Source organism: Diplotaxodon limnothrissa, linkage group LG20 (genome assembly GCF_057381915.1).
Source record: "Diplotaxodon limnothrissa isolate DT_005_m linkage group LG20, D_limnothrissa_male_GT1.1, whole genome shotgun sequence".
NCBI lineage: Eukaryota > Metazoa > Chordata > Actinopteri > Cichliformes > Cichlidae > Diplotaxodon > Diplotaxodon limnothrissa.
In genome coordinates this window covers 26866449-26879278 of record NC_140615.1, presented here as the reverse complement: position 1 = coordinate 26879278, position 12830 = coordinate 26866449, and positions in this window count along the sequence as shown.

Sequence of the window (12830 nt, the reverse complement as noted above, 5' to 3'; positions counted from 1 at the left end):
ACGGCTGTGCTCCCTGGCTAGCTCACGGGAAGCAAGACCAAACGATACCTCCGTCTCCTCCTTGTCTGAGCTCGCCACATTGGTGTCAGAAGTGGGATAGCTCACCCTCGCCGTAATGGAGAGAGACATTCAGAGGCTGGAGCAAGCTGTCGAGGAGAACATTCCCTGCTTGGGAAACTGGCGATTGAAGAGAGAGGATGTGAGCGGCCATGTAAGTCCGACGGGTCCCGATGGCGCGAACGCACCGCGGCGGCGGCCCATCGCGACAGATGCTAGGGCAATGCTTCATGGGCTACCTCTGTCGACCCACACGCCGAGCCCCCAGCCGCGAGCAGTTATGCCTACCACGCCAGTTAAGGTACCAAAATACAACGGGCTAACCCCGCTAGAGTCCTACCTCTCACAAGTGCGGCTGGCCGCCAGACATAGTGGCTGGAGCGAAGAGGAGACTGCTACACACCTAGCACTAGCATTAGAGGGAGATGCACTGCAGATACTCCTTGACCTAGCCCCGGCAGAGCAGCATGAGCTCCAGGCCCTCACTGCGGCACTCGAGAGGCAATTCGGGCAGCGGCACTCCACTGATCAGAGCAGAGAGCAGCTAACCAACCGGAGCCATCGACCGGGGGAGAGCCTGGGCACCTTTGCAGCAGACGTGTTGCTGTATGCTCGTCGTGGCTACCCGGAGTTTCCAGCAGCAGCCCGTAAGGAGCTTAGCCTGCGTGCTTTTCTGCAAGGACTTTTCCCAGAGCGACTACGCTAACACGTCCGCCTGGCCATGCCTCAGACCCTCCGTGAGGCGCTCCTTGAGGCTGAAAGGGCCGAGCCGGTGCTCACCTCGCGACCTAACCAGCAGGTGCCCCCCCCAAACTACCCCCAAATCAGAGCCGCAGACTGCGACGGGGAGGGGGAGGTCGCCGAGATGTCCCAGCTGCGTCCTCGCCGACTGACCAACCGCTGCTACCGGTGCGATGAGCCTGGCCACGTGGCGCGTGACTGCCCAGCACCAGCCCCGAAGACCAGAACTACGCAGCCTCAGGGAAACGAGGAGGAAGCGGTGTAGCAAGGGGACCACCGCTCCAGCTTCCTGCCCCCCTCCAAGGACGATGCACAGTGGTGGGCCGAGTTGGGCACCTCAAGGGACTCTACCTGAGCTGCTGTGTTGAGGACCAGCCATGCCAGGCCCTGGTGGACACAGGGTCTACCATTTCCCTGATACGACCTGGCGTGCTCCCTGGAACATCCGGGCCACTGGTGAAGGGTTGGTTGCCCACAGACACCCAGCTGATGACAGTGACGGGGGAGAAAACTGTTATGCGGGGGAAGAAACCGTTGCGGATCCAAGTGAAGGATCTAGAGCTGGTGCACGACTTCTGGCTCGCCGACATTCAAGACCAGTGCATCATTGGCCTGGATCTGCTGAGCCGCTGGGGGGCCTGCGTCGACACCGCGAAGCTGGCTATCACTCTTGGCGCAGAGACTTTTGCTCTCCAGCGCAGCCAAAAGCAGGGAACGGGGACCAGACGAGACAGGTGTCGGGCAGCTGCCGCTCAGCAGATTTCGGATGCCGGTGGCTCCGGGTCATCTCCACTCGCCTCAGCCTCAGCCTCTCAGCCTGACAAACCCTCCTTCGACTGAGACCATCGAGGCTGTTGATGACCTTTGGCAGCGCAGCAGCGTAGGCCTCAACGTCGACCAGCGCCAGCGGTTGAGGTGCCTCCTGGACGAAAATGTGGACATTGACATTGAGAATGCCGCCAGTGACAAAGACTGTAGGCAGACGAGTCTGGTCCAGCACACCATCGACACCGGCTCTGCTCGGCCCATCCGTCTGCGCCCACACCGGCTGCCCCTCTCGAAACGGCAGGTAGCGGAAGAGAAGATCCGTGAGATGGCTGCGGCTGGGGTGATCGAGCCGTCCAATAGCCCATGGGCGGCACCCGTGGTTCTGGTGGGGAAGAAGGATGGCAGCCCGAGGTTCTGCGTGGTCTTTCGCCGTCTCAATGCAGTCACCAAGAAGGACTCGTACCCGCTGCCGCGGATTGACGAGGCCCTAGATTACATTACTGGCTCCAGTTGGTTCAGCTCCCTCGACCTACGCAGCGGTTACTGGCAGGTGGAGTTAGCCCCCGACGCAAGGTCTAAGACTGCATTCACCATTGGACAGGGGCTGTGGCAGTTCAGGGTCATGCCATTTGGGCTCTGCAATGCGCCAGCGATGTTTGAGAGGCTGATGGAGAGGGTGCTTGTGGATATCCCTCGTAGCCGCTGCGTTGTGTACCTGGATGACCTGTTGGTGCACGGTGGCGACTTCGACAGTGCACTGTCTCACCCGCGAAATGCCGGCTGTTGGCGAGAGAGACCACGTTCTTGGGCCATGTGATCAGCGCTCGAGGTGTCGCCACTGACCCTGCAAAAGTGGCTGCGGTCCGGGACTGGCTGACTCCCTCGAACGTCCAAGAACTGCGGAGCTTCCTGGGCCTAGCATCCTACTACCGTCGGTTCATCAAAGGGTTCGCGACAATGGCCAGCCCCCTCCAACGCCTGACTGACAAGGGACAGCTGTTTGGCTGGGGGGATGCCTGTGCAGCGGCTTTTGCACAGCTGAAGGAGGCCCTCACCAGAGCCCCAGTCCTGGCCTTCCCCGACACCCGGCAACCTTTCATTGTGGACACTGATGCTAGCAGGCTCCTCCTGTCGCAGGCCTGCGACAGGAGAAGCGGGCCCAGGAGGTGCTGGGGGTGGCTACTGCTCAGGCCACAGCCGGCGGAGGGGGGTGGCTCCCATTGACAACGCAGCAGCTGAAGCGGGAGCAGGAGGCCGACGTGACGTGAGCTGGTCCACGGCTCGGTGGGGGCAGGACACTATGGGAACGCCAAAACTCTCCGCCGCCTCAGGGGACGGTTCTACTGGCCTGGCTGTCGACGGGATGTGGAACTTCATGTGCACTGCTGTGACACCTGTACGGTACAGAAGGGCCCAACTCAACGCTCCACTGCCCCCCTTCAGCAGCACCTGGTGGGGGCCCCAATGGAAAGAGTGGGAGTGGACGTCCTAGGGCCTTTCCCCGTCACAGAGTCAGGGAACCAGTATGTGTTGGTGGCTATGGACTATTTCACGAAGTGGCCAGAGGCCTACGCGGTGCCGGACCAGAGCGCAACGACGACGGCCGAGAACCTGGTGGAGGAGATGTTCACCCGTTTTGGGGTCCCGGCTGAGCTCCACAGTGACCAGGGGCGTAACTTCAAATCGAAGGTCTTTGGGGAGATCTGCCGGCGACTGGGGGTGGGAAAGACGAGAACCACACCGCACCACCCACAAAGCGATGGCTTGGTTGAGCGCTTCAACCGCACGCTGGCCACCCAGCTCGCCATTCTCACCAGCCGCCACCAGCGGGATTGGGACCGACATCTGCCCCTGGTCCTTTGGTCGTATCGGACTGCGGTGCAGGAGTCCAGCCAGTGCACACCTGCCGCTCTGATGTTTGGACGGGAGCTCCGGACGCCTGTGGATCTGGTGTTCGGGTCCCCCCCTGAGCTGGAGATTGATGGTGGGCCAGAGATGGACTACTACAGGAGGCTGAGGAAGCGGCTGCAGGTGGTTCATGACTACACCCGCCAGGCCCAGGCCAGCGCCGGAGTACGACAGAAAAGAGCCTACGACACCAAGTGCCGAGGGGGGGTTTTCATGCCTGGCGACAAGGTTTGGGTGTACTTCCCAGTTCGCAAGAGAGGAGTGTCCCCCAAACTCTGCAGTCACTGGCAAGGGCTGGCGGAGGTCATGGAGCGGCTAACAGACGTGGTGTACCGTATCCGCATGCCGGGCCCGGAGCGCATGGTGGTGTTGCACCGGGACAGGCTCTCACCGTATCGACCGCTTGCTCCGGCAGATGCCGGGGCAGGGGACATCGGGGTTCTGTTTGTACAGTTATGTTTTGTGTATGTTGCCATGGTGACGGGTGACGCCCTCTCGCTGCGACGGTGTGTCCTTCCGGGGTCAGAGGGCGCCCTGTGTGTTGTTGTTGTTGTTGTTGTTGCCGCGCTGAGCAGTTAGCTAGCGGCAGTGTGTTCTTCTGCAAATGTTAATAAACGACTGTGCTCCCTGGCTAGCTCACGGGAAGCAAGACCAAACGATACCTCTGTCTCCTCCTTGTCTGAGCTCGCCAAAGTATGCTAACAAGCTAAGCTAATATGAGTAACACTGTAAGTACACCTGACTAGGGATGGGTACCGGTGTCCGGTGCCATGATGGCACCGGTTCTGACATAAACGGTAGTAACCAGACCGAAAAGCAGCGCACATTTCGGTGCTTTTTTTTTCCTGACCTGTGATACACTTCTAGCCAATCATTTTACGTTTCCAAGGATAGTAGGCGGGTCCAGGTACGTACGTTCTTTTAGAGCAGAGCTACAGATCAAAAATGCCCAAGGCGAAGCAGTCAAAAGTCTGGCTGTACTTCACAGCAAAATATGCAAACTCAGCAGCCTGCAACAAGTGCTTTAAGCTGATACTGTGATACTGTCAAAGGAGGTAACACCTCGAATCCGATGAAACACCTGGCGACGCATAGCGGTCTTTTTTTAAAAGCCGAGAAACGCGCCGTATTTGATAGCTTGCTGCGAGACCTCACACCGAGCTCATCCACTGTGGGTGTGGTGGCTGTTATCGGACCCGGATTTAGCAACATCCCCCAAAAACCCGAAGAGGAGAGTCCTGGCCCCTAGCCCTGCCAGTGTAGCAGAAATGATGACGGATGATGATGGCAGCAGCAGCCGTTCTTCTCTGCGTGAGTAGCTTAATGTCGTTCGTGTGTAATTTACGTTGAGTAGGCTAACCACGTTATTACTGTCATGGTCCTGGGCCATGTGGGCCCAGTATTCTTAGTTTTCATGTATTTTTGTATTTTGTTCTTTATTTAGGCCATGCTTCCTGGGTTGATCTGTTACGTTGTTCCTTATGTGTTTTCCCTTCGTGACTCTCACCCCCTGTGTGCCCCTCTGTGTATTTATGAGCCCTCGTCTCTCTTTGTGTTTTACTCTATGTTTTCCCCAGCCCGTTATGTCTGCGTTCTCCCCGTGCTCTCTCCCCTCCTGTTTGAACCTCTGTGTACTTCCTGTTTTACTTTGCCCATCTCCCATCAGTGTTACGTTCACTCCTGCTGTGTCTTGTTATGATTATCAGTGTCACCTGTGTTCCCCGTGTGCATCCACTTCCCCTGATCATCCCTCATGTTGTGTGTGTTCCTCCCTGTGTTTCTAGGCGAGCTTTGTATTTAGTTTTCCCAGTTTAGTTTCGTATTTCCTACGTTCTGCCTCTCCAGCATTAAAGCTGTAATTTTTGAGTTCATCCCCGTGTCTGTGAGTTTTGCATTTTGGGTCCTCCTCCTGCCTGCCACACAGCGATCCATGACAATTACATTAATGCATGTAAGGTGAACTAGCAAACATCATCATAGCTACATGCAGCTGTCTTCTTGTTTGATGGCAGATACTCCCTTCACCCTGGACAAAAAGGCTAAAATGACCAAAGAAAAAGAGGGAAGCAGCTAAACATGAGAGGTTTTTGGACAAAGTTTGTGTTCTTTCCATTGTTTAAGCACTGCTTCCAGCCAAGAGTGATACCATATATGCCCCATAGCTGCAGAAAAGGCTAACATTGTTGTCTTTTTACAAAAAACCAGCTGAACATGAGAGGTTTTTGGACCAATTTTGTGTTCTCCATTCTTTAAGCACCGGTTTGAGCACCGTTTGAGCACCGGCACCGTTTCAAAAGTACCGATTTGGCACCGGTATTGGATAAAACCTAAACGATACCCATCCCTACACCTGACACTTTATCAGTATTTTCAGCTAGCATCAAAGTCTCAAAGATCGCTGCTAGGATGGCTGTCTGAAGTTGTCCCAGATGTCACGGCCACAAACTACAGACCAATCCATTGAGCCAGCCATTTTCCTCCATCTATTGACCGATAACTTCTTCTTCTTTCAGCAGCTCCCTTTAGAGGTCGCCATAATCATCTCCTTACTGCGGTCAGGGGCCTGGTCTGTGACCCAGCATTTTAAGTTAATATTGTATTTTTGTTTTTCTTATGTTAGATTGCATTCATCTTAAGTTGTGTTATTTAGTTAGGGTTTAGCTGAGTGATTTATTCTAGTATATGTTTCATCCATGTCTCCATGTTTATGAGTCTTTTCCTGTCTTCTGTGTAAGTCTGTCTTCTCCTCTATGTTTAGCATTTAGTTATGCCTGTGCTTTCGCTCCCTTATCTGTTCCCATGCGTCTCTGCTTGTGTTCTGTCTCCCCAGTCTGCTGTGTGTGCATGTCTGCATGTTCTATTGTCAAGCTTATGTTGTAATGTCTGCGTTCCATTATGTTTCCTGTTTTATTTTGAAAGTCTTGTTTCCATGTTAGGTGTGTTTAGTTTGGCTTCCCCTGTGGCATCCCGTTCATTTGTGTCAGCTGTGTTTCCCCAGGTTTTTCCACTTCCCTCATTACCCTTCTGTGTATTTAAGTCCACTGTCTTCCTCTGTTCAGCATCAAGTTATAGCTGGTCATAGTGTTTTTCCTCACTACTGCTCAGGTTCATGTTCAGTTTTCATGTTGTCTTGCATAATTGTTTGCATAGTTAGTTTAGTTCTATCCTAGTTTAGGTTTTAGTTTAGTTTTGCCCTTGTTTTTCTGTTTTTGCTATTCAGCCAAATAAGCGGCTCACTTTTTGTTAAACTTCAGTTTTTCTCTCCCGTGTCTGCATTTGGGTTCACTCCACTAACACACCAGCCATCCCGGCCGTAACAGGTGCATCCCTATCTGTCACGCTAACTCTCTGCACATCCTCCTTCACTACATCCATGAATCTTCACTGAGATTTCCTCTTTTCTTCTTGTCTGATGCCTCAATCTTCAACATCCTTTGTCTAATTTAGCCACTATCCAGTGCATACCTCCACTTCTCTGGGCTTTGAAACATGATTGATGAAATATTTCAGGCCTGATCCCTGAAGTGAAGCAGCTAAGGTTAGGTCAATTCTTTGGCATGTAGCTCACTGCACTGTAGTTTTGTCTTAATCTGGAGCATCAAACAGATGGCACGGCCACGTGTTTGTATGTCATGCATTGACGGTAGGGACACATGCACTGTCTCTCTGAGACGGTGCCCACTGAACAGAACCACAGTGTGTATGCTGGAAGGTTATCTGTGAATCTATGGCATCAGTGTCAAAACACATTTTTAACGGAGCACATGGATTAGATGAAGTTTATATACAGGGTTTGAAAAACAGGAAGTGAAAGTTGACTCATGGTTTCATTTACCAAAATATGATTAGTTTTTAACCTGGAATGAACCCAAGAAATTCATTGTGCAATTTAATAATAATAATAAAAATGCTCTCAAATCAAATCAGATGAAAAACAGATTATTCGGTTCCCTATTTTTACTCTGTGCATGCATTTCCTTGCATGTTTCATTATTTGCCTTGGAAGCAACATCTCGTGACTCTCTTGTGGCCTAAAGCAAAGCGTCCTTTAAAGCCTTCCTGTGCCTCTGGGTTTCAGTGAAGGTTTCACTCTGCAGAGAAGAAAAGCTCTGTCAGTGGGACAGACTGACTTCTGATGCCTGAGGATAGAATAGCAAGGAAACCGGAAAGGGACCGGGGTGAAAAACACACAAGTTTGGCTGCTCACTGTTTGTAACAAAAACCAACCCTGAATCTAAATTAGCCAAACACACACAGAGGAGGGGGGAGCTTTCTCTAACTTAAGAATGGGAGGCATGCCTACAGAGTAAACATCCCAGACATGGAATGACAAAAAAATATATTTTAAAGTTGAAATAAGTTATAAGAAAAAAAACTTGCAACCCTAGTGAATCAGTGAGATTTATTCTTTTAATGTTTGTATTTTAATGTCAGTGTTTCTCTTTGAGCTGAAAGGAGCTAAATTTCTGCTTAGTCTTCCGTTTTGAAACCTAAAAGCTGATCATTTATACGGATTATTATAAATGATTATATATTTGATTTGAATGTCTTTCAACTTTTAGCTACCATGCTAGTTTAAAAACTTAGTGTTTATAGCTCATTTGCTTTTACTTGTCAGTGTGCATTGCCTTAAACTTGGAGGTCCTTAGAAATCATTTAGCCATTATGTGCTTTTTATACTTGTGTCTCAGAGCCAAGAGCTGAACAGACCTAAAAACAATTAAACTATAAAGACTGGTTGCAGGCAGTTCCTCCTCTTGATAGCAGTCATAATGTGGAATGATGTCCCTGGGCTTGTTGTCACTCTTAGCAGTCACGAGGAAAATGCTTGAAAACTAAAAATAAATGTTGGGATCCAGGCTCACACCAGTGTATGCAGCACAGACAGATGAGTGACTTTAACTCTGAATAAATTAATAGATGTGAAAATTCTGGTTTATCAATAATAATCTGATGCTGAATAAGTAACAAAGGCACACAAACCTGAAACCTAAATTTAAGAGATTGGGGTTTGATGGTTGTTCTTTTTTTAATATTAGAAGCAAAAAAAGAGGAAATGCAAACTATAAGAGAAAAAAGGATGTTGCACATTCTCTGTTTTACTGTTTTCATCTGCATGAAAAAAAAGGTTTTTGAGTTGCATCAGCGCTTCATATACATCTGTGGAAACTCTTTGTTTTAACCAAACAAAGCAGAACTAGCATGAACCTCTCCTCTTCGCAGGTTACACTTCATAACTCGACGCGTTTGTCAGGTTCGAAGTGTATATTCGCAGATATTCCACCTGTGTGTTTACATTTGAAGAGTTCAGGGCCAAAGGTTGTTGTCCTCGACGGATTTAGCCCGTCTTTCGTTAGAGGTCTGTCTAAGGGCAAAACAGTCACATGGTGACAGTGTAATCCCGTCTCACATGCAGAGACTGTATCACTCTGCAGAGATGGCTGTGTTAGCTGCTGGCAACCTTGTGACTCACCTCAGGATGAACATGATGTTGTACTGTACACAAACAAGTAAATGTAGAAATAATGGAGCATAAAGTGAACACATATCTGACCAATAGCACATCGGACAGATCCGACCGCGAAGAACGACCTTTACTGCAGTTTAGATTTGTTTCTGTGATTAGCAGATTGCCGGATATATTTACTCAGCGTTCTCAGAGAGCTCCCTGTCTTCGACAAAGCTGACTAATACGACCACTGCTCGCTGTCTGTCCCCAAACTGCTAATGCTTAAAGGGAGCATGTAAGGCTTAATCCCATATTACCGTGGCTATGTTAAGTGTAAGCATCTGACTGTAACACTTCTAAGCAGAGCCTCCACGCAGGGCACGGAGATAAACAGAATTCCTATTTGATAAGCTCAAGCTGCAATCGGTCTTTATGAAAGTTTATAAGAGTTCTTATTGCCTGGTGTTTGAATTTGACACAACAGTGGAAATGTGGGGGAAATGAGTGTCTGCTGAAACCCTCTCATATCAAGGCAATCCAATAAAGAGATCTTCCAGGCGGGAACCTGTCGTTCAGTTAAGTGTGTTTAGGCCTGATGATGCCATTTCTTACACAATGGCTGGCTGGGACTACACTACGCCGGCGAAAGTCCCAAGTCTTTCTAACAATATGTAAGCACAGGCTTTTTCTGTTGCCAAACAAGGACTGTAACTACAGTGCAAGGAAGAAAATTGTGCAAATTTTATATTGTGTGCGTCAGAAGCACCTGCATCTTTTTAAATGCTTATTTCTCCAGAAAATTATAAAAGTGGGATGTAAGCTACAGCAAAGACATGAAAGAGACAAAGCCTTTCAGGTCAGTCACTGGATAAGTATGGGCTTACCACTCTCCCCCTCTCTGTCTCTCACTAAGGTGGTAATCTCCAACTAATAGCAAATTAGGATATTGGCAGTGACAGCAGCTGTGAGTTATGTCTGACACCTGCAAGGACATGTCAATACTCAGAGACAAGGTCACAAATGTGCAGGTCTGTCAGTCACAGAACATGGTTACAGATGATACCTTTAACATCATGGTTAAACTTGATGTTATAATGATGGAATCATGTAAAATATCACAGAAATACAAGACGTGGTAAAGATAGAGGTATAAAAGATCCTTTACTGGAACAAAAAACAAACAAACAGCTTTTCTCTTGTATTCTCCCTTACTGTTATTCTTTTATTATTTCATTGTGCCTTTCTTTTTTCTTGTTTAAATGACTGACAAAACCATACAAAATGATCTCTGCAAACGCTACATCTATTTTGAGGCAAATATATTTAATTTAATTTAATTTAATACTTTATGATTGTTCTCCACCACAGCTGAACGATGTGACAGCTGCTGTCGATATTCAGCAGCTTGTGATTTTATTTGTTGTCCATCCCTTCATGACAATCATGTACACATTTTCCGGTGGCTACTTTCAACAGGATAGTGCATGATGTCAGAAAGCTCAAATCATCCCAATCTGGTTTCTTGAACATCACAGTGAGGAACAGGTGATAAAGTATATATCATGGATGTGCAACCAACAAATCTGCACCAACTGTGTGGTGCTGTCATGTAAATATGGACGAGAATCTCTGAGGAACGTTTCCAGCACCTTGCAGAATCTAAGCCTTAAAAGACAATTCTGAAAACAAAAGGCAGTCCAACATCAAAACTAGAAAGCCATATCTAATAAAGTAGCTGGTGGGTATAAATCCCCACTATATTGTATATATTTGTTCAGATCAATTATGCTTTTGCAAACTTTGAATAAAGGACTTATTATAGCTGTTTTTTTGTTAAACTTAAGTGAAATATATTTCTGCAAAGTAACTACATATCAAATACATATGACAGAGTAATACATATTATATTTACCACTGAAAAGTAATAAAATAGAGAATAATAAAGTAATAAAGTAAAGAAGGAGTGGCCTACTTTACACACACACATCTTATTTGCTCATCTTATCGGCCACCTGCAACCTCTTCCATCTGCTCCACTATATAAATTAATCCAAACATGTTAGCTACATGTGCAGCAGGAGAACACCGAGAGGAGCTTGTTGGAAAGGCGGGCAGACAGATGGTGTGAATGACACAACTCTGCATGTTCTGTACACGTCATCCATGTAGCACCTGAAGTGGCATTTTATAATGAAACAGCGAAACCAAGTTGGGAGATAATGCCAAAATAAAATGTGGCGGTCTCTTGAGATTTTTGGTGCATGGTTAAGCTGATGTGCTTTAAACCATAACTATACTCTGCCTGGTTCTCACCAACTTGTTATTGATTGATTAACACCCGCCTCTAGCCAATACCTTGTACTGATGTTGTGCAAAGGCCAGAAAGTGCAGCCATTTCTCCCTTTGCCTCGTTGATTTCTGCCTTTCCAGATGGCTCCAGTTGTCACACTGAAGTCTCGATGAGTCACAAGGTGGCATGACTACAGAGCTGAGAGATTTCATCCCCTCATCCTCCCTTCAAGGTTTTTTTTAAAGGTTTGTACTGGACACATGACAGATATATGAGTCATAACTTGGATATGGAAAAAAAAACAATAAAAACAATAACTGTTTTGGTACAGGTCAGTGTGCTCCGTAAAGGAGGAGTAGCCATTTGATGTGCTAGCATTCCAGTGCGGTGAAGTGGATTTGAAATGGAAATTATTATTAAAATTGCAGTTAGAAGTGTTTGATGCATGCCATATCAAAACATGTTACAGAGAAACTTCCTAATGTCACATTGACATTTGATTTTTTATTTTTTTTTTTTTTACCTCTGGTGCTGCTAATGAGCTGCATAGAGGTGCATATTGTGCACCACCATTAGACTCCTGAATCAGAAAACCCGATTCATGCTAGGTGTGAATGAGATCCACTGATAGTAAAGTCCATTTGCAAACTACTCCAAATGATACTGTGACAAAGGGCAAAGGGAGAATCTGATAAATTGCTCAACAGGCTACAAAGAATGTTTTTGCTGCTGCGCTTACCACAACATTTGGGTGCGGATCAAGTTAGCTGAAAAAAGCTAAGGGTTGTGTAATCCCTGAGAAACCCTAATCAGCACCAAGTCAGATAGCTGTGAGTTATCCATCTGTTACTGGCCGTAAAGGTGACTTCCTCAACCAAAGTAATGCCCGATTTCAAAACTTCAAAGGTAACCTCCATGGTTAAACTACAGTAACAATCAGGGGATTGCCAAAGTCATTAGGATTCATTCTCCATACATAGGGCTCTGCGGGCTTGTCCGCTGGCTAATTTTTTTAATGAAATGAGTGAAAAGTAAGTGAAAACTTTCCACTACTGGTTTCTCTGAAAGAAAAGTTCTTCAATCTCACCGCATCAAAGAACAATTCACTGAATAGCCGTTTAATTATTTTGATAAAAACCAAAATGTTGAAGATTTTTATTTACACCTGGGTCAGCAGATACCCAGCACCTTAACCCACTTATCCCTCCAGTCAAAAGTCAGATTTAGCTAGTACCAGGAAGTCTCAATCAGAGTTCACGGTTTTCAGGCACTGGCTTGTTGAGGTTTGCTGACTGTGGAGATAAATGAACATGTGAACGTGTGAAGTTCCAGTGCTGAACAGTCTTCAGGGAAAGTGAGGATAGTTCTTTGAACATATATATATTCTTGTTGGGCCCTGAGTACACATCCATTGTTTGACATTGTAGGATTGTACTGAATGTATTTTTCCATTCAAGACTAAGAACAAGTTGCTTAGGAACAACACGTAAACCTTTACAAAGGGAGCTGCTGGCTTAATATCTGCTTGTATTGTGTATTCTAGTCTTTTTCAGCAAACTAAGCCTTTAAGATACTGGCTGGAAGCCAAGGGCTTTGTTTTCTAAAGGATGCCCCTTA